Source organism: Electrophorus electricus, unplaced genomic scaffold (assembly GCF_041902795.1).
Source record: "Electrophorus electricus isolate QZ-2024a unplaced genomic scaffold, ASM4190279v1 Scaffold34, whole genome shotgun sequence".
NCBI classification, from domain to species: domain Eukaryota; kingdom Metazoa; phylum Chordata; class Actinopteri; order Gymnotiformes; family Gymnotidae; genus Electrophorus; species Electrophorus electricus.
Window position 1 is genome coordinate 10341 of NW_027658627.1, and position 22068 is coordinate 32408.

At 38.7% G+C, this 22068-nt stretch overlaps 1 non-coding gene across 1 annotated transcript; it reads left to right on the top strand.

Moving 5' to 3' along the window:
• Positions 1 to 18610: 18610 nt before the first annotated feature.
• trnae-uuc (transfer RNA glutamic acid (anticodon UUC)) lies at positions 18611 to 18682 on the top strand. The gene has a single exon. It is a non-coding gene; the product is annotated as a tRNA-Glu (tRNA).
• Positions 18683 to 22068: the final 3386 nt, after the last annotated feature.

The window sequence follows — 22068 nt, forward strand, 5'->3', positions numbered from 1 at the left end:
AACATACAACAAAGCTCAAATACTATGCACATCTCAAACACCAACACACGTACTATGACACACGAGACATATATACACCCAAGCCGATTACACATAACAGAGAACAGGTGAACGACACGAGAGGGTGTGGCAACACAGACGAACACACACACACCAAGATGTTTGAGGAGGGGGCGGGGCCACAACATGACACTAAGCCTGTACACACTGTTCCAACACTACCCTGTAGGGCACCATCTCCATGGAAGTATATTTTTAAAAGCATGTTTGATAACCATATTTATACTGGAACAATTTAATCAAATGAGTTGTGTTTTTTGTTCCTCTCTAAGACGGTTCGGATGCCGATATTGAGATTTGAGTCTGAGCAAGTTGAGAAACCCACTGTGAGGGTTTCTGGGTGCTCTGGAGGAGCACCCAGAAGTCGTACACCTGCACCAAGCCTGAGACCCCTCTGCCCCTGACACAATTGCCCAGGAATGCGGGCATGTACCTAGACTATGAGGATGGACAGCTGTCTTTCTATTACATACTAACATATCTACATATTTATCGGAAACCTCCGGGAGAAGAAGCTGTATCTCCTCTTTGCGCTGCTGGACAGACACACTTATGACACTGTACTCATCAAAAGCAGCACCAGAGATGCACTGAGTCATATCCCGCTACACACCTCTCAGGCCAGCTTGTTTGCACATTTTGTCATAAAACTTAAGCTGTCATTTGTTGCTGTTATATATAAAATTACCAAATTAAAAAATAAATAAATCAAAAAGTACTTGTGGCTAGAGAAGCACAGCCAATCACATAAACAAGATATAATGTCAGTAATGTTTGCGGCAGGTGTTTCAAATGTGCCCAGACTCATATTCAAAAATATCCATGTTTCAACAGTTTGAAGGTGGCCATGACACTAACAGTTTGGTGGAAATTCCACAAGATATCAAACTCCACACTCACACGAACTATTCATTCTCCCATTTGGAACAATCCAGGCTTTACCATGAACAAAAATATTAAACTTTACATCTTGGACAGAAAAAGGCATTACAAACCTTAAACATATTTATCCTAAGACTTGTTTCATGTCACGCCCACAACTAGCCACAAAATATGCTATAGAAAGCCCCCAGTTCCTACAATACCATCAGCTAAGATCACCTATGTGTTCAAAAATCAATTCCGATACCTACATCCATATCAGAATTTATAAACAAACATTCTTAATACAAAAAACCTATTATCTAAGATATACAAAATAATAGTGAAATCAAATCTCACAGTTACTCTCCCATTGAGACAATAGAAGGAACATTTATTACTAGCCCATGACGCTGCAGTTTGGATTAAAATGTGTAACAATAATTACCACATGACAGCAACACTGACCTACAATGCATTCAGTACAAAATAATACAGAGTACATTATACTACACATTGGATGTTTAAAATTGGTTTCACAAGCTCAGCAATCTGTACATACTTTACTCAAATCACAGTTGACGATTACATTCACGCCACGTGGCAGAGCACACCTATCAAGCAATTTTGGCAAGTCGTCATCAAGTTCGAGTTCAAGTTCAAGTGGTTTTATTGTCATTTCAGCTATATATACAAGTACACAACAAAAACGAGACAACGTTCCTCCAGGGCCATGGTGCAACATAAAAACAACAGTGCAACAGACAACATGCTACACAAGTGCAAACAGTCCAATATAGTGCATCACCAACATATCCCATGCTTTAAATAACCATATCCATCCAACACCCTCTTTATGTCTCCTAGGAGACATATCATCAACCAATATGACAGGATACTATGTATAACATTATTATATTGATATAATAAAAATATTCTTGCAAAAAAACAACAAACAAAAAACATATTCATGAACTGGAAAACAAAAAATAATATTAGTGTCACCCAATAGAAAAATCTATTGATAGAGTATATATATCAATAGAATAATTCTCAGAATTAATCAATAACAGAACCAATAATCTAGAGTGGACACCTTTGATAAAATCCATACAGAGCCAATCCATAAACGATAAATATCACACTCTAATACGTGTACATATACAATCCAACATACATGTACTCACACATAACCATATACATAGATACATACATACATACATACATACACACACACACACACACACACACACACACACACACACACACACACACACACACACACACACACACACACACACATCATTCCTGTAATGGTGCAGATGGCGAATACTTAAAAATATTATATATACATTTTGCGTTTGTCTGTTCATCTGTCTGTCTTATTTTGAATAATAAAGCTCTAAAGGTCCACTGATGGGGGGTAATAAATTCATATATTTATTTCTCCAGATTTCTAACTCTGAGAGAAAAAAAACGTCCTTTTACAAATTGCACCTCGTTGTGGACCTCGGCTAGGTTTACATTCCAGGTGATTATTTTTAAGTTATAAATAAAAAGAAATAAAAAATAAAGTGTAACAGTTCCCGATGAGGCGGTATGGTGGAAGCGGGCCAAAAAAATCAAAATCTTCAATATGTCGCATGTAATTTACTCTAAATAAAAATATTTAGATATGATTTACATACGAGTTATATTTTTAGGCCTACTAAATGTATACTTTAAATACGTTTATTAATTAGCACAGATAATATATCTGCTCTTTATACTTGGATTTCTAACCTACATATTTAAAAATTTAACTGATGTATTTATTTCTGCAGATTTCTAACTCTGAGAGAAAAAGACGTCCTTTTACAAATTGCACCTCGTTGTGGAACTCTACTAGGTTTAATTCCAGGCGAGTATTTTTAAGAGGCTAGATTTGTGCTCACAAGCTGCGATGGTGGTTTTTTCATAGCTTCTAAAAGAAGAGGCTGTGGTCAGGGTGGAGTGAATCTTTGATAACCAAGATTGTTGTTGTTTTGGCCTTCGAATAGACAATGGCATTATCCAGTGTCAGGTCTTTCTCAGTAAACTGCAGAGAATGATATAGTGGGCAAGAAATGGTCAAGCACAGTTTAATTGGTTGTGTGTTTGTGAAAAACACTAGAGCTCTCTGATACATTTTTGGTTCAAGATTTAATAATCATGCAAATGATTGTGATTAATGCTTTGTCTGTTTAATTCAAATATTATACTATAAACCTAATATTTTAATAGGGTTGGCAACTTTCTAGATCCGATTACTACATGTGTTGTTCATGTAACTGTGCAAATAAACTGCAAACACAATTACTTTTAGAAGTATCATCCAGTTTGTTTTCACAATTGCCAAAATGTAATGAATCACAGCCAGTGTTCTAAAACAGAGCTGGAATGTATTCCTGGTTGATGTGCCCTGTTTCTGGTTATATAATATATAAAAAAAAAATAATAAAAAAAAAAAAAAAAAAATTGGTGGATGAATTTTCAATGAAAGTGCTTCACTCAGCAGCCATTAATGATTCTTATATCCAGTATGAATAAATTGAAATTCCTATCCTTGTATCAGGTGCAGCAATTATGTGTAACAATTGTGAAGCAAAAAAGCAAAAGCAAAATTGTAATATAACAATATAGGTAATATAGAACTTGATCTAATGATATTAATTAGGCTATGCAAATAAAACAACTACTTCGGTAGCACATCATTCATGCCTGTTGAATAGGCAGTTTTTTGCTTTGCAGATACTTGAAATCTTTTACTAATCTTTCCCCAAATCCAGTAGGAGCTGCCTTTTACATTAACATGCCAGGATACACACTCACTGGATGTTTAATCTTTCTAGTGGTTAAGCTATATTCTTATAGTCAAGAAAGATATTTTTTAATTATTAATCAGTTAAAAGGATTTCTTACTGTAGGCCTATTATAAACAACATGGAGGAAATTAAAATAAAAATACTTGAGTTAGACAGTGGACACAGGTTGCTAATAAATCAAGTAAATGAAACTGGATGGACTGCTTAATTATGTAACAACACAACATTTATGGCGACGAAGATGTTTCACACATATACATTCTTACGTGATGCTGACCTCGATATCCATATTTCACATTGATACTGTAACACTATAGATGAACCTAAACCTCACATTCTCGTCACATTGATAAGCTTTTTGAAAGTTTGATCATGATCAAAGATCATGATCTTTGTTTTCTAAGTGTGTTTCCAAATTGCCTTTGACTGCTGTATGCCTAATTGCGGCATTTAGCACCTCATTTCGTCTCTAATTTTTGACATGTACTCTTGACATAAGTCTTGCATAAGTGGAAAGTCAATCAGCCCCCGTTTAAAAATGGTAAGCTTTTACTGTCACGTTAATAACATCACACACACGCACACATAATGCTTCGACTGTCCTACACTTTAAATATCTTTTGCACATTATGGAGGGTGAGCATAGTTACCAGTTCCCTTCATGCAAAAGGGTTGTCTTAGGTTACTGTAAAGTCTAATGCACATTTGGAATTATTAAAAGTAGTTTATAATCAATACGAAATTTTACTGGGAGCTAAAGTAAAGTAGCTAAGATATGATTGATGTGATCAAATTTTCTAGCTCTATTAAGAACTATGGCTGCTGCATTTTGAACTCGCTAGGCACTTTAGGCACTTAATAGCACAGCTAGATAGTAAGGGATTACAGTAGTCCAATATTGAAGTAATAAATGCATGGACTACCTTTTCTGCATTATGTGTGGAGAGCATGCTCCTAATCTTTGAAATGTTTCTAAGGTGGAGAAAGGGGGTCCTAGAAACATTATTTATTTACGTGAGCTTCGAACGAGAGACTGGGATCCATAACTCCAAGATCTTTAACTGTTAGAGAAGATGTGATTGGGAGACCATTGAGGTTCATTGAGTAATTAGAGAGTGGAGACCTAGCTGACTCTGGGCTTAATAGAAACACCTCTGAATGTCTCTGAATGTTAGAAATTAATTAAAAATACTAATGTCAATGTATTTACAACGCATGTATTTAGGACGTAATTTTTTCAATCACAACAAAATATGTTGTTGTATTTTTTGCATTATGCTTACTACAGAATTAACAGTCAACTGTTCAGTGACTGCATGTAGAGTTGTAACACTGCTTATTACTAGAACTGTGGCTAGAATCAAAATCAACGCTAGTGTCGTTCCTAAATCCCCAATCAGCTAGTCGTAAAGTTAACATTCAAATAGAAAATAAAGATGCAGACTTCAGAATTAGTTAAAGAGAATAGCTGAGAGAATAGAATAAATTATCCATTACTACCCCTGTCTTTTATCATCCTTCCATCCCTCCATCCCATGCCATCTTCCTCTATTATTTGCTTTTCTATTTTGTTCTGGTATCTCCTTATCTCTTTTTAAAAAAGACATTGGCCAAAAGACTAACTAAAACACTGACATACTTAAGACCTTTAATATTTTTATAAAATATAACATTAAAAGGAGAATGTTACTTATTTCACCCTGACTGTCCACTTATATATCTGTTTTGAGTATGATTTTCCTTGTTCAAGTGAAAACAGTAACAAATGTAGCATGTCACAAATATATACATTACTATGTATGAAAAATGAAAGACATCAACATGAAACACCGGAGCTGATTTCAGTTAAGCACCTAGTTATGGAAACTATAAAGACTAACATTGTCATAAAAATGTTGTGAAAGTTAATGCTTAGAAGATTACAAGTGGCTAAGACATACGTTGTTATAGGCTGTGCTTACTGATGTACACCAGGTGGACATAGTGTCAAAGCAGAGGGTCTGATGGAGCAGGTGGAACATCAACATTTAAAACAAAAATGAACTGCTTGTACTTAGTGAACTAAATAAAGCATAAGCGTCCTATGCATGGCATACAGATCCATATAAGCTTTGATAAAATCCATCCTCATGTAAAAGATGTATTGTCCCAATCATAGTAAGTGAAAACTATGACATAAAAAACTTTCCTTACCTAATACAAGCAGGCAATTATCTTTTAATTTGACCTACCCCAGTAAATCACGGTACCTAAGTTGATGAATAACAGGAATAATCACAAACTTCTAATGAAGCAAAGTAATATATAATTACAATTATAAAGGACTAATTTGGTTTGTCTCCCCCAAAGGCATTAGAATGTTCTTTATATAACAGGTGAAAACGACCTACACCAATGTGATATACAAACCAATCCTGCTTTTATTACACAGAAGAGCTGAGCAATTATGGGGAGGCACCCTAAAAAGTTGAGGGTGGAATTACCTGTCAATAAACAAAGTACAGAATAGATAAGCAAAACTATTCTGTTGCATCATCTTTGAAATGACTCTGCAAGGAAAATGTTGATATGAATAAATGCTTGTATTCCTTTCTGATACAAGTCAAAAAATATCTTTAAAGTGGCTCAAACATGAGAACTATGTGCATTCCTTCACAAACATATACAAATCAATGAAAAAAATCTCCCCTATGTTTATATACACAAGTGTCTGTGGGAGCCCCAAAGCTATATTATGCATTCAAATAACAAAATATATATCACAGTCCCTACAAAAAATGAAAGTAAAAAAGCAAACAAACAACAAAAAGGGGAAAATCATAAATGAAAATATCCCATTTACTAATGTCATGTTTGTAAGCAGCCCTGCTTTCCTGCTTCCTAAAATGGTGACATATTTTAGGTACTCAGGCCACTGGAAACAAAAATATACACAGCAGTTCTTCCACACATTTAGAGGAACCTGATTTTTTTGTTAGATAAATATGTGTCGGTTATGACCGTTAAAAAGACCTGAACAAAAAAAATGTTTGGATTTTTATTCGCTGTCACCTTTCATCACGGGCAACATAAAAATTCACACTACTACAATATCGCTAACATGTTACTGGCATGCGAATAAGACACCTGAGCACAGAGAGAAACCCAGTGTTATGAGTACAGTTGACATTGGAACTAGCTAGATAGCTCATATTAAGACACTTCTTTGGAGAACACGTGCTCAAGTGTTTTCCCCACAATCTATATGCACAATTTATTTGCCAACTGTGACCAGAGAGAGAACATAGCTCACAGCCTAGGACATGCTCACATAACATTACTCACAGCCTAGGACATGCATGGATTTTGATGAGGACTGCATATGCCTGGGATCAATTCAAACACGTCATGACGATGATATAAAACCTGATGAAACAAGCTTGACAAGCAGCAGTTCCGTTTTTCCGTGAAAGTATCAAGCACAGATGAAGACGTTTCTATGGTTATCTCGGTTTTAGAAATATTAGCCTATAGAGTTGGGCTTAGTACGTTAATAAAAGATGGAATTAAACATGCATAAATTACGGTGTCCTGGAAAACCCATCGTGCTGCAAATACACAAAGCATATTCATCAAAGTGGTAACACACTTTAGAAATGTGGTGCAAATTTAGAAAACGCATACAACTTCAGGAACAAATCCTGTCACAACACAACGGAAGTGCTGTTTCCGGAGGACACGGAAAGGGGTGGACTTCTATGAGATTAGCGTGAAGTCTATTGGAAGTACTGACAACTGAGTAAAAAGGGTTGTTTTTTTTTCCAGTTACCACGGTGTTATCAAGGGTAGGTGTGTGATACAGAATGGAAGACTGACCTATTCATGCTCTGCATTCTTGCATATTTATTTATACATAAGGCAGCCTTAAAAACATGGGATGGAAATCCCATTTAACAAAATATGCACTGTTTTACAGTCAGAGTGAAATAAGTAACATTCTCCTTTTAATATATATATTTTAAATGTTAAAATTCTTAACTATGTCAGTTAAGCTGCCAAAAATGCCCCTTTTGAAATTTGTATTTCTAATGTCACAAGAACACTTTATTGACCTATCTCTGCCTATTCAGCCTATAGAGGTTTAGCACACCCACTTAAATTGCCTTTCTCAGGCATTTCAGCTCTGAGTACCTTTTGAATGAAGCACAATACAGGGCAGTCAATCATAAAGGAGCTCATTTATCTTACATCCGTCTTAAAGGTGCAGTAGCAACAGGTGCCTGTTGAATTCCAAGCGATATCTATAGAGGTTGGAAATTGGTTGTGTAAAAAAAAAAAAAAAACAGGCTGAAAACGAGTCGTTTCCGCTCTGTGAATTGGGAGAAAGGGACAGTGTGTGGAAGCCCAACCCCAGTCATATAGGTTTGCTTCTAACAGTACCATTACCATCACCCACTCTGGTGCACTAGTTTGAGTGTATTAGAACTAGTAGCAATGCTGAAGCATTACATGTATCTATAACAAATATTCTGACCATGATGAAGTGATAGGTTTGTTAAGGCAAACTGTGTATGCAATACATGTTGCTTAGGTCACTTGCTCCAATTGTACACAACTCTAAAGCTACACAACTGTACATTAGTTAAAGTCTACACAGTGTCAGTGATGTGAAGTACAACTGAAAGTTCCCCTGTTGTATTCTTCCAACAATCAAGTTCTGCGTAAGTGGGGGCAAAATAATATGAGCTTCACATCAAAGAACATTTTAAACAAATGGACTGTATGTACATCTTTTTTCTAATGTTACAATTGGAGTCTAAAGTTATATCTCTTATCAGTGGAGGATGCACTTGCTCAAACCTTTTCTTTAGATTCCTTTTGTACACACTACAGACTGTGACCTCGAGATGCTTGAATGAATGTTGAACATTCACACTTGTGTATGAGTGCCGATTGTTAGCTAATGCATCATGATGAGCCTATCCTTTTTGAGTTACTTACTGAGATCATTCTCATAGCAAGTTCATTACACCTTGTGTACTCGATGTAGTGCGGTGAGCAGTTTCAATCTTAGTTACAATCTTAGTTATCAAAGACTCACTCCACCGACCAAAGCCTCTTCTCTTAGACAACATGACAAAACCATCGCAGCTTGAGAGCAAAAATCGAGCCTCGTAAGAGGTGTTATGTTCCATAGGCAGATTGACATCTTAATGCGATACACATGAACTCAATTTTCTTTGCATACATGTACATTGCACTTGTAATGTTTCTGATATTGCTTCTCTCCTGAATAGCTCAGTCAGTAGAGCATCAGACTTTTAATCTGTGGTCCCTGTTCAAGTGAAAATATTGTTCTTTGCCACTAAAGTGCGCTTGATAAGTTTCTTGAAATACCTCTAGATCAACCTAAGTCAAGGGACAGGACCCTGTTGCCTTGAGCCTTGCCGATTAAACTGACATTTCACATCCGTTTCCCCCAGCTGTGATGCTGTGCATTGGCTGTCATCCCAGGTTAGGCTAGCTAGTTCTGCTGGCAAGCTTGAAATATCAAAATCCTTCCTACTTAAAAAAAAAAAAAATCACTTCTGAGCCTATCCTTTTTGAGTTAATTACTGAGATCATTCTCACAGCAAGTTCATTAGACCTTGTTCACTCATTGTAGTTCGGTGAGCAATTTCTATATTGGATGAGAGAAGGAGCAGACTTGTTCAAGTCACAGAATCCATTCACACTTAAACAACAGGAGCTTGTCAGTGGAGGGTGTACTTGCTCACACCTTTCTTTTCAATTCCTGTTGCATAAGGGAATAAGGGACAAGGGAAGTCATTTTGGAACAAACCTGTGAGGCAACTGTCTTTGAGGCAAAGTGTCTGTATCCAGGGAAGAACATGTGCATGTTCAAGTGCTTGCCCTGTACTTCATTCTCTGAAGTTTACTGAGAAAGACCTGACAGCAGTTGAACACGTTTGGTTGTTGTCTGCTACCTTGTCTCTGTCTCTCTCTGTGTTCGCATGATAGGCACCACTGCATGCCATGCACCAGGCCTCCTTTCTTGTGAGGCTGTCCCTCATGACATCTATGGAGTGCATAATTGAAGACTAAGTGAAAGGATTCCCTTAAGATCTGAATACCTTTGGTTGTTGTCGTACATCGTCTCTGTCTCTCTCTCTCTATGTGTTAAATGCAGACTGCTCAGGTCATGGTGTTGACAGCTTCTAGTATTTTCACTAGATCCAAAGCAGTGTCAAACCTGTTTTTACATTTAAATGTTTTCACTTGGTTTTACATTTTAATGTTAACAAAATAAGAAACAATACACATTATAAATGTTAGATAGCTACATATTTGTACTTCTTGTACAAACTAAGAAAATAATAGAACACTAATTTAGTTATGTGACATATTGACACCTGAGCAAGACATGGGTGAGGGATAAAAAGGCAGGATATTAGTCACACAAAGCACTGCCAAAAAGTTTTAAAAACACAGATGTGGGGAAGCTCATGAAGACAGGCTCAGCTTTAGTCCACAGTATGCTAAATGGGAAACACTGGAGGATGGTACATGAGGGGTTTAAATAGGGAGAGAGTTAATTAGAAGCAGGTGATCGTGATGGTTGATAAGTGTGTGATTGTGAACCGAGCAGTGGTCGTGGTAGGTGATTTGTGCGGATATGTGTGTACGTGTCTGTGTGTGCGTTCCTGGTTGGGTGCGGACCAGAACCTGACAACTTGTTTCCACTTGATATCAGAATTAGTTGAAGAGAATAGCTGGTCCTGTCCTTTATTGCAACTTAAATATAAACATGCTTTTGAGGGACCCTCTGGAGAATGTCTGAGGGGTACACAAGAGTTTAATTCTTATAAACTTTTTCAAGGGCAATTATGTAAACAACCCTCCTTTTTTTCCATATTGTTCTTTGAAGTTTCCACCATTATGCTCAAATTACACATGACATTATAAAAGCTAGTCACCTATGAACCTGCGGGCTTATATAGAAGGGAAAATAAACTATGGACTATTTGTGCTCTGCATTCTTGCGTATTTATTTATGCTAGGCTGTACATAATGCAGCCTTAAAAACATAGGATAAAAATCCCCATGTAACACAATTCAGGTTCTGTCTAAATACATGGCTAGCTAGCTAGTTATTTTACAATCCCATTTAGAACATATATCGTCGTGAATGTCCTGAACAAAACACGCTGTACCTAATCCCCATAAATGACATATCTCTCACTGAATAAAAACTTGTATGCTTCAACAGTATACAGTGGTAGAAATGGCGATCACCTTTAAAAGGATTTCTTACTGTAGGCCTATTATAAACAACATGGAGGAAATTAAAATAAAAATACTTGAGTCAGGTGTCTGTTGAATTCCGAGCGATATATATATAGAGGTTGGAAATTGGTTGTCTAAAAATGAATTGTGATTGTTAAGTCACATAGATGTAAGTGGACATGAAGGGAAAAAATAGTGTGGGTGCCAAGTATGGTGATTGTATTTTTAAAGTTGTAGGAAATGTTACATTCAGAATGTTTGTGAGACAAAAAAAAAAAAAGATATAATTACTATCCATGGTATAATTGACTGTGTTGCAGACAACATAGGCAGGGATTAGACTGAAAAATGTCAGAGTATTTTTAATGCTCTTTATTGCTGTCATCAGAGGTTATGCAGCCATATCCTCCCGAGCAAGTACGGCTTCTAATCCTAACAGTTTGGCCGCCTGCAGACACAAATACCGTGTTGAGCAATATTTAATTACATCTACTTGAAATGCATATTTAATTGCATTGTTAGTATTTATGGAAAACAAGTGTTAGGATTGCTCTGCTCCATTGCAGACTTTCTCACTCTAGCAACTGTGGATTCCATCTCCTCAATCAGTTGGCCCATATCATGTTGACAGGAACCATATTCCATCTTTATAAAAGAATTCAATTTCACCTCCAACTATGAAGAGAAACAGTGTTAAGCAATATTTAATTACATCTACTTGAAATGCATAGTTCATAGCATTGTGAGAATTTATGGAAAACAAGCGTTAGGATTGCTCTGCTCCACTGCAGACTTTCTCACTTTAGCAAACACGGCTTCCAGGTCCTCAATGCATTTATCCCTCTCACTGACATTCATATCTTTAGGTTCCACCTGTACATATGAGTAGAAATATTGTTGAACAGTATTTAAATACATTTAATTGAAATATGACTTTAATTACATTTTGATACATTTGTAATTTATAATTTGTATTGGACTGGAAAGGAAACAAATACAATTTTTATCGCATAGCCGTAATCACATAGCCTGCAGGCCTAATGATGTAAAAATGTGCCCCCAAACATCAAATGTTCAGCAGAAATAACAGGACCTGACACACTAAGGTACCGTAGACCCATTCAAATTGTACTATTGGAATAATAAATTCCAATGCATTCAGTCATTTTAGCTAGTGTTGATTTTGATTCTTGCCACAATTATACTAATAATCAGTGTTACAACTCAGCATGCAAAGTCACCGAACAGTCGACTGTTAATTCTATAGTAAGGAGAATGTAAAACAAACAAACAAAAAACCCACCAACAGTATTTTTTTTTCCTGTAACTGACAAAGATTGCATATGCTAAATGTATGTGTCCTAAATATATTCTAAATACATTTACATTAGTGTTTTTAATTAATTTCTCGAACATTTGTTGAAATGCATTTGTAATTTATATTCAGAGATATTTCAGTGTACTTAAGTACAAGCATTCAATTAGCATCACTGTTCACCATAGCTGTTTTTCCATTTTTTGTGGCTTTTGTCCATTGCCACAGTATGGCTTTAAATCATTTGTCTTGGTTCTACTTTACTTACTATGGCTGATTGAGTTCTCTCAGTAGAGAAGTCCTTCTTGATTAAATTCTTTGTTCTAGTATCTGTTTAAAAAGTAACAGAAAATGTCTTATTAGCGTTGTATAGATACTTAGAACACTTCTACGTAGATCTCTCTCTCTCAGACAAACACACACACACACACAGTTCATCCAAGAAGTCATCCTCTATTCTGGCAGGGATCTGGGCTCGTGTTTTTTCGTTTTTCTTTTTCCCATATTTACCAAATATCCCGTGCTTTTCCTTTTCATATTTCTCAGTAGGAACATGTTCCTTGCGTCTTGGATTGCAATTGTAACTACCGCACTGACCCATAATAAATTTAGTGTACCCGTTATCTGTGATCTGAAGTCTAAAAATGGGTCACAGAAATTGTTCATTTGAAAAATCTGTTCTTTGACTACATCATAATCGCTTAATTGATGCGGCTGCATGATGACATCACACGCCACCCACTGAAATAAAAGCTGAGGATGTCATTGCAGAGGTAGGAGGAGCCAGAGTAGAATATTACAGAATATTACATTGCTTGAATAGTGGCTCTGTCTGCCCTGGGGGTATTATTGAAACCCAAAGGCTGAAAGGATGGGGAGGGAGAGAGAGAGAGAGAGAGCGAGCGAGCGACCATGTGTGAACATATTCTTGTCACGGTATGCCCCCCCCCCCCCCAAAGGTCTCCCCGTGTGTGTTTGCTTGTGTGTGTGTGTGTGTGTGTGTGTTCATCCGTGTGGCCATGCTCCCTTGTGTTTCACGGCTGCCCTTCATTGTGTTGTTATTGTTTGCGTATATAAGTCCTTTGTGTAAACGTTAACGTACTTTTGACCTGCTGAGAGTTAGCCTGATTTGACTTAGCCTGTTCCTAACCTTTGTTTAGTATGTTGCATAAAAGCTCATGGAAATATTTCAGATGTAACATACATGTAACTGACCTAGTAGAGCAAAATTACAGAATTGTAAGGAGGAAGTGACGTTCTTGGGGCATATCATTAAAGGGGGAAATACACACAAGCTGTCTCAAAACCGAGCACAAGCCATAATTTCGCTACCTAAACCATAGTGGCATACTCCCCTCTTACTGTTTTAGTCCCACACGCATTACACCGAATACTGCAGGACCAAAGAGTGTCACATTTATCAGCCCAGTGGTAGCTGAGATACCACACCACCCTCTTAGATATGCCTAATATAACTGTCAAAAGGTGTATAACACTGAACCCAGCTACACTCCTTCCTACGGAGGAGGATGGAGATCCACAAGACTGCACAGCAGTCTTAGCTGAAGTATATATACCGCGGGTTGATCTCTTTGAAGAAGCCATAAGTAACCCAGACCTATGCCTCTATGTGGATGGGTCAGCATGCAGGGACGACACAGGGGTCAATAGGGAAGCATACGCGGTAGTAACAGATCATGAAATATTTAAAACAGAAGTATTACCATCCTCCTATTCAGCGCAGGCTGCTGAACTAGTAGCACTGATGGAAGCATGCAAACTAGCTGCAGACAAAACTGTTAATGATTTTGGAGCCATATGGAAACATAGGCAATTCCTGACAAGCTCGGGTAAATATATTAGACATCACCATCTTGCTAGAAGCCATTTTGCTGCCAAAGACAATTGCAGTTGTTAAGTGTGCAGCTCACAGGACTACAGAAGACCAAATCAGCAAGGGGAATAATTTTGCAGATAGAGTAGCAAAGGCAGCTGCAACTAAAACCGCTGTGCAAGCAATACAGGAAACCGCTGCTACCCCGCAGGCCACATTACGGGAAATTCAGTCAGGGGCTCCCGCCACTGAAGGCACCAGGTGGAGACAACTAGAACCTCCTGTTAACAACCCACACTGCTGTCAAAATAGAAGGACGAGGAACCTGGGTACATCACACACACCGTAAGAAGGCTCCGACACCAGCCCCAACTCCAAGCAGCAGCACCCAAACAGACTAGGTCGGAACTGTGTTGAGTAGGGTGTTAACGGCAAGGCCTACCCTTTCGACACTCGGAACCGTCAAGAGACGGTAGAGAAAATCAGACACAGCTAACACAGTCAGAACATAGACTGAATATTAATATGGATGAAGAATCCCATGACTTATGAGAAGACTTGTTACCATTTCAGGGTCCCAACGCCACTGAAGCAGAATGATTAGCAGCTAAATGCCAACAAAATACAGCGTGTATGTCAGCCATTGTGCATGCCCAACATATCGAGCAAGAGTACCTGGTGTGCCAGCACACCAGTGTTCCAAGGACTGTAATCCCTCTGAAAAACGCAGATGTAGGAGAAGTGAATATGACAATCTCTATGTGCCAGGTTATTAACCAGACCTCAAACTGTCCCAGTCCCACTAACCCCGCACCACCGAAAATGATGCTGCATGTGGCAGCTAGTAAGGGTGAGATATTTGTATAGCAGATGAAGCAGCAGGTGCCGGAAGTCTGGTCCAGATGCATCGATTATGTGCAGGTGCACAGCAATGGCACTTGCAGTGACTCCAATAGCAGTTCCCTGTGGAATTGCTCCATGACAACCCTGCAGGGGTATTGGAATGTAATGTGGGTCGGTGGTTCGGTGGCCTATGGTGAATTGCCACAGAACTGGACTGGTTGTTGTTATCCAGCTGTAGTGCGCCCAAGGACGCAGGGTGAGGAGAGACATAACCAGCACAGACTATTGTGGTAGAATTCTGAGGGACCCATGGACCACTCCGGGTGAAACCATTGGTTGGTCCCTTTTCCTGGGCGGTGGCACAGTAGCAGCCCTGCAAAAGATGGCTTAGCTTATCAGTTACTGCAAATAGTTAATGACACCTTAGCAGCAATAGGTGCCTTAAAGATAGAACAACAAGTGATAAGGGCAGCAGTGCTTCAACATAGAATGGTACTAAATCTCCTAACCATGAAGGAAGGAGGAGTGTGCAAAATGATTAACACTTCCTGCTGTTTTTACATTCCAGATCTCAGCGCTAATATTACTGATTATATGAATCTTATGTGATCTGCCTTCACTCCGCAGCCTACAGTTCCAGTAGCGGCTGTAGCGTTGCCCATTCTGCTACTCATTCTTCTTCTTTTTCTTCTTCTTCTGTGTTTACCTCCTTTTTTGTCATTGCGTGTCAGACGTCTTTCTAGTGTGTTCACCATGCCAGCGCTCAGCGGCCATGCCAATGACCAACCCCAGCTCTTTGAAGACATTCTGCTCCCCAAGATGGGCGGTGCTGGTGATCCACATGAAGACATCGTAGTGCTATTTGCTGAATAAAAGTGTGATAATGTGTGATATAAAATAAAGGGGGGAAATGTTGTGGAAATTTACTTTGCTTTATTTTACTTTGCTTTATGTTTCTATAGTCACAGCATAACAGTCTGCAGATAAGCATGTGAGTCAGGTACACCAGCTGCTCACATACCATTCTAACCATAGAGATAGAAGAAGCCTTCAGCGCTCAGGCTAACCAAAACATGAATTAGCCGATACTCTGTAGGAGTCGTTTTTCTTTTTTTTCTCTTTCTTCTGTTCTCTGTATAAGGGGAGGGGGACCGTACTGCGCGTCAGTGCTTTTACTCTGTTATACAGGGGACAGAACTCAATAAACTTTTACTCTTTACTACTCAATGCATAAAGCTGTCTGTGTTTGATGTGCTCTCATTTTCCCACCACATCCATTTAGCAGTACTGAATAACCGAAATGGCTTAAAACAGCTGAGGGGATGTTTGAAACTGAGTGATAAGATGTTCAGCAATTTATATATGATAATACAAGGCAGTAAATTAAATTGGGCTGAACTGGACAATAGTACCTGGCATGAAAAGTATGTCGTAGAGAGTAACAAAAAACTCAACCTCTCACCTCGCGCTCTGAAATGTCTCCGTCACTGTCTGTAGTGTCCTCTAGGATACTGCTGCCCTCACTAAAGTGTGTCACCCTGACCGGGTCAAACATCTCTTGAACATAATGGAAAATCAGCTTCAAGTGCTGCACTGAGCAAGAGTGCACTGTAAATGGCCAGATATAAATGGCAATGTCAGTAGTAAATTTATATATGCAGTCATGGAACAGGACCTAGCTGTAGAGCACAGCTTTAAGGTGCATATTATGATGTGCTCTTACCAATCATCCTCCCGGCTGTGTTTTGCTCTTTTGGCCAAATGTTTCTCTTCCAAAGCAGACAGACCAGACTTGCTGCATATTACTCCGTGCACTATAAATAAACCACATGTATAATGTCTTGTAAACAATGGAACAAGGGAAATTTGAATTGTGACTACTCTGTTAAAGGGGCGGATAAGGCAACCCACCCAAACCCCCCGAAAGCTGTTCTGTTATCTCTAAACATTAACATTAAATATTCACATCATAACTCGACCCCGTGCAGTAGGGCAAACTCACTCGCATGGGGGAAAGGATTACAGACTACCTGTACTGCTGCCGCAACTCTGCGGCCATTCCAACAACATCCACATACATTCCAGCAACATCCTATTATAGGACACAGTGGGCTTAAATACACCCATTTAATAGCATGTTGGACCTTCTTTGGCCTCCAGAACTGCAGCAATTCTTTCTGGCATAGTTTCCACTATGTGCTGAAAATACTCTGCAGGAATCTTGGTCCAATCTTCATAGGATATTTTCTCTGAAATTACATGGAGGGACTGACATGTTCTAAACTGCCTGTTATACTCTTACAGCCGCTTTGAAATACAAAAAAAACATATTTATCTTCCACTCCACTCAAGGATGGCCACACTTGGAATTTCCCTTGGCACATTTAAAACATTGTGTGAGCCAGATAGCTTCTGTTTTCAACCTTCCAATGCTCTGAGTATTAGTGTTCTATGCATATGAGATGCTTCAACACGTCCATGCGTGTTGTAAAGAAACACAGTGTAAGCAGTATTAATGAAAGTGCATCTCTACCTCAAACTCACCAGTGTAACAATTATAGTTTGTGAAATCTAATTTTAAATGGCGATCAGCCTTCTTAACAAATAAGCAGAACTCACCTTGTTAAGTGTTTGTGTTTGTTTGTTTGTGTGTGTGTGTGTGTGTGTGTGTGTAGTTTTAAGCATAGCAAGGCACTTCAGGGTTGCCAGGTGGAGCCTTCCTGAAGACCCTGATACTGAAACAGCATTAAAAGCTGCAATGGCACTGTAGTTGTATTTATCTGCACTAATACAGCTTTGAACTATTGCACTCTTACATACAGTAAGTTTCTATGTACCGGTGTACATTTCTGTGTACCTTTAGTAACTAAAGGGATTCTATTCTAATATTACAAGTGCTAGAAGTGCTGAAACTCAAAACAGTGAAGAAACCAGTGGAGCTTAATGACTGGTCAGATGAAGAGAGTGAAGTGAGGAGTTTCCTTCAGTGTCTGCCATGTCCCAGCTGAGGTGAGTGTGAAGCTTTTATTGGTACTATAGGAGTTGTGTTTAACTTTGAAACTGATGGTGTCACAGCCATTTGTGGCCGAGAGTCTAGAAGAGCATAATTGGCTGTACTCTTAGGGAGAGAGGGAGTGGCATACGCTCTCTCCCCTGTCAATTACAGAGACACCGTGCAATCAAGGGCGTCTATAAGTTCACGCGTCAGAAGGGGGAGGAAAAGACTATTTTCTGAGTACTTAGAATAACATTCCGTATTTTTTGGAGAACATTTTCTAGAGTGTTTTCATGTAGAGAGAGAAATGAGTGGCTAAATTGTCAGAAACATTAAGGAGACAAATGGGGAATATATAACAGCTCTTTCCATGTGTTAGTGACACCAGCGTTCCCTCTTTTCCCAGATGGTAAAAAAGAGCCCTGACTCTTGCAAACTTCATTTTTTTGTAGAACAAAGAGAAAGATGAATAACTCGCTTTATGGCCTTTTTCCACTCATGCATACCAAGTCCAGTATGCATCCAAACATTGTCAGAATAGTAGGAGTGCAGACTTTGAAAAATGGTCTTCTCATGTAAATTCAGCAGCTTTGTCCCTGGTTGTCTAGTGGTTAGGATTCGGCGCTTTCACCCCCGCGGCCCGGGTTCGATTCCCGGTCAGGGAAAAACCTCTTTTTATGCTCATATAAAACGACAGATTCTGCATTAAAACATAAAGTTTGTGTGAGTTGGAGTTGAGCCGACAGCCAAAGGATGACAGTTTTAACTTCTACTCTACCAACTGAGTTATTGAAAGCGACATGCAAGTAATCCCACATGTCCAAACACCAGTATGTTGGCAAGAAACACAGCCAGTTTTGGATGTTTCAATTGTTAAGTTCATTTGACACAAAGAAGAAAGATCGCATTGTATAAGTTGTTCAGCTACAAACAGATATATCTTTTGATGACATTTGGAATCATACTGGACTTTGTGTACATGAATGGAGAAAGGCCATAAATGGTTAGAATAACATTCAGTGCTTTTGGAGAAAAGTTTCGAGAGTTTTGTCATGTAGTGAGAGAAATGAGTGGCTGAAATATCAGGCATTAAAAGTGCAATTTGCACTCAGGGAAAGAAAATTGCTTTCATGTGGACCGCATTGAGATATCGATCTGCCTGTGAAACAAAACACCTCTTAAGAGGCTAGATTTGTGCTCTCAAGCTGCGATGGTGGTTTTCTCATGGCTTCTAAAAGAAGAGGCTGTGGTCAGGGTGGAGTGAGTCTTTGATAACCAAGATTGTTGTTGTTTTGGCCTTCGAATAGACAATGGCATTACCCAGTGTCAGGTCTTTCTCAGTAAACTGCAGAGAATGATATAGAGGGCAAGAAATGGTCAAGCAAAGTTTTATTGGGTGTGTGTCTATAAAAAACACTACAGCTCTCTGATACATTTTTGGTTCAAGATTTAATCATCATGCAAATGATTGTGATTAATGCTTTGTCTGTTTAATTCAAATATTATACTATAAACCTAATATTTTAATAGGGTTGGCAACTTTCTAGTTCCGATTACTACATGTGTGTGAAGTACAGGTGCTGTAGCTATACGGTATACAATTGTCCACAGTAGCCTAATTATAATATATACAACCAAAAATCCATCTAAAATAAACACCAGAAACCTGGACTAAGGGTAATGTACATAAGTACATTAAATCTAGGTAGGACTGCTCAATAGCTAGGATAACAGCAGAACAATTGTCCCGCCGTATAAGCAAAATGAGAGCCTGCTAAGGCCGCCAAGAGGGTGCCAAAGACCATGTATTTATTTCTATTTGTTTTTTACCTATGTTATGTCAGTGGCAGCTCAGATTTCTGCATAGGGCCCCACACAGGCTTGGGCCAGCCCTGGTATCACAGTGTCGTGCACTGGAAAACCATCAAGCCTGTTGACTATGCTACCAGTGTTGTTCATGTAACTGTGCAAATAAACTGCAAACACAATTACTTTTAGAAGTATCATCCAGTTTCTTTTCACAATTGCCAAAATGTAATGAATCACAGCCAGTGTTCTAAAACAGACCTGGAATGTATTCCTGGTTGATGTGCCCTGTTTCTAGTTCCAAAAAAAAAAAAAAAAAAAAAAAATTGGTGGATGAATTTTCAATGAAAGTGCTTCACTCAGCAGCCATTAATGATTCTTATATCCAGTATGAATAAATTGAAATTCCTATCCTTGTATCAGGTGCAGCAATTATGTGTAACAATTGTGAAGCAAAAAAGCAATAGCAACATTTTAATATAACAATATAGGTAATATAGAACTTGATCTAATGATATTAATTAGGCTATGCAAATAACACAACTACTTCGGTAGCAGATCATTCATGCCTGTTGAATAGGCAGTTTTCTGCTTTGCAGATACTTGAAATATTTTACTAATCTTTCCCCAAATCCAGTAGGAGCTGCCTTTTACATTAACATGCCAGGATACACGCTGACTGGATGTTTAATCTTTCTAATGGGTAAGCTATATTCTTATAGTCAAGAAAGATATTTTTTAATTATTAATCAGTTAAGGAAGTCAAGCTATTGCATTTTGCTGAGATGAAGGAATATTGCATAACCCTGTACTGGCCAAATAATTAGATTTGATGTTCTATTTTGTGGATTAATCCCATAACTGAATTATTCACATGGTTTTATAGCCATGGTTAATACTTGCTGTCAAAATGCTGAGGTTCATAAGAACCTCTTTCCTTCATAAGGAAGCTTCCTGTTTTTGAAACAGGTAGTTTCAGCATACTAGCTCTTACTGCTCTCTATCTGTTTAACAAATGTTTTGTTGGATTTAACTACTTTCTACCTGGAAACTGGCAACTTCCATGGAAAACTATTTTATCATCACAAACTATATCTAAGGAACTACCACAAACATAAGTAATGTTAACATTTTGCTTTTTCATCATGACTTATGTTCTGTTTCAGAGCACTGAATGCAGCATGTTTATTCTTCGTCATTAGTGGCAGTTTTATCTGTGAGAAGTGTAGATGAATTGCTAGTCTGACAGACAGTACGCATCCAGACAGCAAGGCGAAAGGGTGACGTTACGGCAAAGTAGACGAGCTTCCACCAGCTCATGGGACCACTACACATCCCCAACATTAAGTAACAAAATCCCAGAGACCTTCTGCCTGTACTGGCCAGACTTCAGATCAGAAGGTGAGAGAATACAGTCATGTGTTGTGTGGCTCAGATTGTTCACACAGTTAGTAACAGTCCAAACACTTTAATTATACTGTACAGCATGAGACCTGGAAATGTGTGTCTGTGTTTTTGTGTGTGTGTGTGTGTCTTCTCCCCAGGCTGAGCTCCAGCTTTGTACTGTCCATCATCAGAGAGATCTATCAGACTGGCTCTGCTCACTGTGTGTCCAGCTTGTTGAATTCAGCAGAGAACTGCATCAACCTGAACAGCAGAGAGCTGGACTCTGTCCACTGTGCTGCCCTGCGCTTCACCCTCCAGCACTGCACAGCAGTCTCTCTCAGCCTGCTTTTCACCTCCATACCAAAGGCGGAGCTGGAGAGCATTGAGCCACTGCTCTAACACGTCTCCCGTCTCAGGCTTGAACTTTTCTCACAATCAGAATTTTAACACAGAACTGGTCTGTTTAGGGAGTGTTATATAAACGTTTATGTACGTTTATGTGTTTTTCATGAGTTTCCTCAAAAGTCATTTTGTGCCAGCATCATTTAGGTTTTATTGAGACTCCTGTCAGGTAATCAGCAATATCCATGGATATTTACTTCAGAATAAAATTAAATTTAGGTGAAATATTTATATTAACCTGAAATTAACTGCCCTGCCACTGTCTGTGTGTGTTTTGTTTTCTCCGTGTTGACAGGCTGCTGTTGCTGAGGCTGCTCCACTGCTACAGTGTCTCTGAACTACAGCAGGGGGCAGCAGCAACAGATCTGCTCCTCGCTCTGCAGCACAGACTGGATTTCTCCTGCTGCTCTGCTCTGGACCTCACAGCAGACACACAGAAACACACACTGACTCTGAG